A 6,176-nucleotide genomic window follows, 5' to 3' on the forward strand; every position below is an offset into this window, starting at 1 on the left:
AAGATAAGTTTTTACTATTTCTGAAATTATTTTGTAGTTTTTTTTTTTTTTGGAGAAAAGAGTAAATTAATTTTGTAGATGACTTTTACAAACTCGACTTTTGATCAATGACTCATATTACCATCGATCTTGTAATTAATATATATATTAATGCTCTTATTATGCTTTTGTTGGACTGATAGAATTATGCTTAAAGAGCCATAAAAAAAGATTATGTTTACTATGGATTTGAAATTGAGTGTTCTACTATATTGTCTTTCAAATTTGTAATTTAGCATTATCTTAAAATTTTATGTTATTACACTTCTAGTCATCAACTATGTATATACAAAAAAATTGTTTATTTATATGTCATTTTAGATTAGCTATTGAGCCTGTGAGAAGTTTAATTCTTCACTGTGTAAAAAAAAGTAGTGAAAAAGTCAAAAGTTGAACCATAAAAAATATTATGTAATAACCAAATAATATATTGGCAATTATTAGGGGACAACTAGTGATTTTTTTTATAGGAAAACAAGGCCTCATCAAGAGAGCCAAGAAATATGAATCCATCACAATAAGAACAACTCCAATGGTGGCTTAACATGTCCAAATCATTCTAAAATATAATTTTTTATTTTCTCTCTCATCCACATCACTTTTTGCAACTTTTTTCATAAAAATGCTCTAATGCTAAGCCACCCCAAAAATTGTCAACTATGGCCCCACATATTATTATTTAATATATTATTTTGTAATTATAAAAATTGTCACACTAAATTTTTTAAATCCATATATTAATATAAATAAATATTACATCAAATTTAAATTAGACGAAATTTAAAGGAGCTTATAAAATGACATAATCATAATTAATCAATCTAACATAATTAAAAAAATGCTACTTAAAATGATTTCCAAATTTTGACCATATGTGCTCTACCAAGTCCGCCTGAAGATTGCGATGAATGTTTCTATCACGAATTTCAGCATTTCTTTGAAGCATTGTCGGGAAGTCAGAAATAGGTCCATGCAATACTTCAACCATTAGGGTGTCGGCGGGGCCGTCATCATAATTAAAATCAAACAAATTCTCATATGCATCTCTTTCATCATCGACAATAATGTTGTGCAATATGATGCATGCATACATAATATCTTTGAGAACATCTCTTTGCCAAAAACGTGCTGGTCCTCGTACAATAGCAAAACGAGATTGAAGTACTCCGAATGCTCGCTCAACATCTTTGCGTACCGCTTCTTGGCATCGAGCAAATAATTTTCTTTTCTCTCCTTGAGGCAGTGGGATAGTTTTAACAAATGTACCCCACTCTGGATAGATACCATCAGCTAGATAATACCCCTTGTTGTATTGTGTGCCATTTATCGTAAACTCAACTGTCGGAGCTTGCCCTTGTAAGATATCAGTGAATATTGAGGATTGATTTAACACGTTGAGATCATTATTGGATCTTGGAACACCAAAAAATGCATGCCATATCCAAATATCTTGTGACGCAACTGCTTCGAGCATGATTGTTGGTCTGCCGTGATCACCTCGCGTGAATTGACCTTTCCATGCAACTGGGCAATTTTTCCATTCCCAGTGCATACAATCAATGCTTCCCACACATGCCTGGAAAACCACGCACCTCCCCCATTTTAAGTAAGCGACGAATGTCCCCAGCATTGGGCCGTCTTAAATATTCGGTCCCAAAAATATCATTCACTCCTCGAACGAAATTGACTAGACATTCAATAGTGGTAGTTTCACCAATTCGAACATACTCATCAACATAATTGGCAGGCGCTCCATATGCCAACATTCGCATAGCAGCGATGCACTTCTGTAATGGCGAAAGCCCCCTTCTACCGACTGCATCAAACCTTGTATGGAAATACTCTGAATGATTTTCTAGAGCTTGCACTATGCGTAGGAATACATGTCTACGCATTCTAAATCTTCTTCGAAATTGATATTCTGTATACACCGGTTCATCAGAAAAGTAGTCATCTAACAAACGTTGGTGTCCTTCTACATGACCTCTATCAATGTGGGCTCTCTTTCTTCCTTGTCTTGTTGAGCTACCCATGAGCGCTTTGAAATATTGATCATCATGATCGTCAGTACACTCTGCAATTATGATATCCTCTAGACTCATATTGTCGTATGGATTCGGAGAATTTGGTGAATCCATTGTTGAACTTAGAGTATATGATATTTGGGAATGAAATATGAATGAAAGAGTAAAATGAAGGATTGAATGGAGAGTTGAGTAAAAGGAATATTGAAATTTGGTATTTATAGACATGGTAGCCGTTGAAATATAGCCGTTAAAATATAGCCGTTGAAATATAGCCGTTGAAATATAGTCGTTGAAATGTAGCCGTTAAAATATAGCCGTTAAAATATAGCCGTTAAAATGTAGAAATGTAGCCGTTAAAATGTAGCCGTTAAAATATAGCCATTAAAATGTAGCCGTTATAATTTATTTAAATAAAATAAAATACATAATAATGCGGTTGATAAAAATACATAGCAATTACAACTTCAGGATATTATTCTTAATATAAGTACACAAGTTTTCATGATCTTTCTTTTGTTCAGGAGTCATATGCGACGTGTCCATGATGAGATAATCCATGTATTTTGTCATCCTATTATCTTCTGCCTCTTTCTCCTTTATCGTTGCCTCTTTCTCCTTTATCGCCACCAATTTCTCCAATGCAGATGCTTTCCGTTCACTAATCTCTATAAATCTAGCATGTGTGTCTTTTTTTTCCTTCCCTTTTCTCTTTGCTGCCTTTTGGCCAGTAGGGCGCACTTCATGTACTTCATCACCACTGATGTTTGCATTGGAAGAAGAAGTAAATGCCCCTGTATCTGACACCTTTGTTCTTGTAATATCCAACATTTTCATTATACATTTTTTTATTATAAATCAGAGTTTTAATACATAAAATGTACAAGTTTACAAATTTAAGAAATAGTAATGGAAAAATAGTGTTTAAAATATCATTTTATGTTTTAATGAGATTAAAGAGAGAGAAACTTGAGTAGTCAAGTATTGGACCCAAATGTTATATAATTTTAATTGGAGATTTTTATAAAATTAAGAAAGTTTTGCTAAAGGGCTTATTTGAAAAGAATTTTAGTATTTTGGGTCCAAGTGTAATTTTAAAAAAATAAAAAATAAATAAAAAGAAAAGAAAAGAAAAGGCTTCAGCCTTTCTTTTTACCCGAGCCTCTCTCTCTCTCTCTGCGTGCTACTGTTGCCGACGACGCAGGAGTACTTTCCGGCCACCAATTTTAGCCACGCGCCGGACCGTTGGATTCAGAGGCCTCCGAACTATCGTCCTACGCGGGAATCTAGAGCTCACTCGCCGATTAAACGCCTCAACCACTCGATTTAAGTTCGGCCACCTCGGGACTTCAAAGTTGCGATTCGGCCACCTCGGGCATCCGTTTGCCGATCCGTCACCACCATCGTGCTCCTCGTGTTGTGGGCTTCAAAACCTAATAACTTGTTCCTACATCTACCATAGTTGGGTGGTGGGCCCACCATGAGCCACCGCGATCCACCGTAGACCGACGGTCAAAACTTAGTGTTCGAGGTTCCGAAGTACGTTTTGAGTTTCAGAAAATCACCGTTTGACTTGTTGTGGAACCCGATCATTGTGGTATAATTTCTTTGACCTATATTGTGATTTAATTGTGATTGATTAGAGTAATTGTTATTATGTGTATTTATAGTAGATAATTATATATTATTGATATATGGAATATTTTCTGTAATTTACTGGCTGTCTGGGATTATATGTATTTTTATACAGGTTTTGATTTTGGGATTGTCCACTTTATAGCCGTTGTGCTGTCCAATTTTCTAGAAAATATTAGATATTAAATAAAGTATAAAAATACATATTTAATTGATTTTATATTAATATGGAAATTTTTATGATTAAGTAATTTTAATTATTATTGTTATTATTTTGTTAAGTAAATCAAGAATATAGTTTCATATATATATATATATATATATGAAAAGTGTGATTTATAGTAAACCTATTATTTAACAATTATTCTTATATATTAATATTTTGTTAATATTTGAATATCAAAATAATATCAGTATTAGTTTCTTACAGTTATTGATATTTGTAAGACCAGTAAATTTTGGATAAAGTATATTTATTATATCACTGGAATTGATATTATGACTAATTAATAATAATATAAATATTTATATTTATATTATTATCATTATATCGATTATTACAACTTTATGTTAAAAATATGATTTCTTTTATAAAATGACTATTTGAATATATACATTCATATATGTATTGTTATTGAAGTATTTTTTTGTTATTAATATTGAAGTAAGTTTATTTATAGACGATAATTATTATTCTTGTTATTATTATCATAAGAGTACATTATCTTATGAGCAAGGTTTAAAGCATGGTTTTATATGAAGAGTTATTTGTATTACGTTGATAATAATTATTATTATCATTCATATAGTTTATGGTATTGTTAATCTACACTATCAATAGTGTATATTTACGATTTCGATAGAATTTAATAAATGATGTGCCTTGAATAGGATTTGTATGGATTTGATTGATTGACTCTTGCTGAGCAATTTTAAAATAAGCTAAGGACCTAAGGTAAGTAAATCTCACCTTTTGTGCTTAAGTGTAAGATGCATGACTACATTGATTGTGTACATCTGATGAGTTAAGTATGGTATGATGATGATGCATATGATAAGTATGTGAAGAATGGTTATATGAACACCATAAGGGTGTTGTGTGATATGTAATTGATGAATTCCGTGATATGTGAAATATGTCTTACTTGGTTAAGAATGATATGAATTATGTGCAAATATGTGTTCTTATGTTGATGGATATGTGAATTACTTTATGTTCATGATTTGTTATATGTTATGATATATGAAGCGTTTAAGTTTTTAGACTGGAAACCTTAGACCTGAGCCATAGCTCTACGTTAAGGTATAACAACGCCACCAACCCAAAGCTTCATGTATTATGACTAAAGATGTTTTGAGTTATATGAGATGTGATACAATGCCTTGATTGAATACCATCAACATGAATCATGAACATGAACATTGGCATTTCAGCATCAGCCTGTATGCATGGCATGTACAGTTATGTGATACATTATTATGTGATATAAGACCATGCATATAAATATGAGAAAAGTTATGAAATGCCTTGAAAAGTCTTATGTAAAATTTAACATTTTAATGACACAAGACTTAAGCAAAGTGATAATAATATGTTTAAAAAGGGTGCCACTGTTTTGATGAAGCAATTAAGTAAGTTCAGCAAAGAAGACGGAGGTCTATAAGACTAATAGTGGCTGCCCACTAGTATGGGCTAGGTCAGAGTTGACCATTCAGACATGCTTGCCATGTTCCCGTCTTTCTCCTCCATATGTGTAATAAGTATGGTAGCTATGGCGACGATGAAATGAGTGTTATGATGAGCCTAGCTGAGATGATGGCTAGCCGGAGGAGAACCCATGGGATTCTATATGATATGTGTAACAAGCCCTGCAGGCATTGGCCGAATCAAACAGTGTGCACAAGTGATATTGGGCCCATAAAAATGTGAAACTAAAAGAAAGAGCATAAAAGTAAAGTTTGAAAGTGCATGAGCAATAAATGAAATGCATAAGTATATAAGTCAGCATATTAGTATATGTGCACTACAAACTCACGACATTCATGTGTATGTGTATGCATGAGATTTGCTTACTGAGCGTTAGCTCATTATGTTATTTTCCAACATTTTTCCAGGTGTGGCTTTAGCTGTTGAGCAACTTGTGGAGCACGGACTCAGTAGCAATGCAATAATAGTTTAGAGTTTTCATATGGCTGCCTTAAATTTAAAGTATTCATACGTGTAATAATTTCTTCTAATAAGTTTATATAAAAGTTTTAAATTTTTCTGTAATTCTTCGTATCATTTTATTTAATTCTTTTGGTCAAGTGCCTTACATACTCGTAAACCCTAGAATTACGAGTATGTGGCAGACGTACCCTACCTTAGGGACGTTATAGTTCTCTTACCACCTTTTGGTTGGTACATTGTATTCCATTTCGGCTCATCCTTTAGCAATCTCCAACAGTCCATAAGCAGAAAATTTGAGTTGTTATTTT

General features: G+C 32.8%; 1 long non-coding RNA gene and 1 pseudogene across 1 annotated transcript; one reads left to right on the forward strand and one right to left on the reverse strand.

The window, feature by feature from the left end:
• Positions 1 to 771: 771 nt before the first annotated feature.
• On the reverse strand, positions 772 to 2,894 carry LOC133795688 (uncharacterized; annotated as a pseudogene).
• Positions 2,895 to 3,243: 349 nt separating this feature from the next.
• LOC133797922 (uncharacterized) lies at positions 3,244 to 5,970 on the forward strand. The gene is made up of 3 exons (XR_009875737.1): positions 3,244 to 3,660; positions 4,590 to 4,653; positions 5,814 to 5,970. It is a non-coding gene; the product is annotated as an uncharacterized LOC133797922 (long non-coding RNA).
• Positions 5,971 to 6,176: the final 206 nt, after the last annotated feature.

The sequence above is a fragment of the Humulus lupulus genome, chromosome 8, assembly GCF_963169125.1.
Source record: "Humulus lupulus chromosome 8, drHumLupu1.1, whole genome shotgun sequence".
Taxonomy (NCBI): domain Eukaryota; kingdom Viridiplantae; phylum Streptophyta; class Magnoliopsida; order Rosales; family Cannabaceae; genus Humulus; species Humulus lupulus.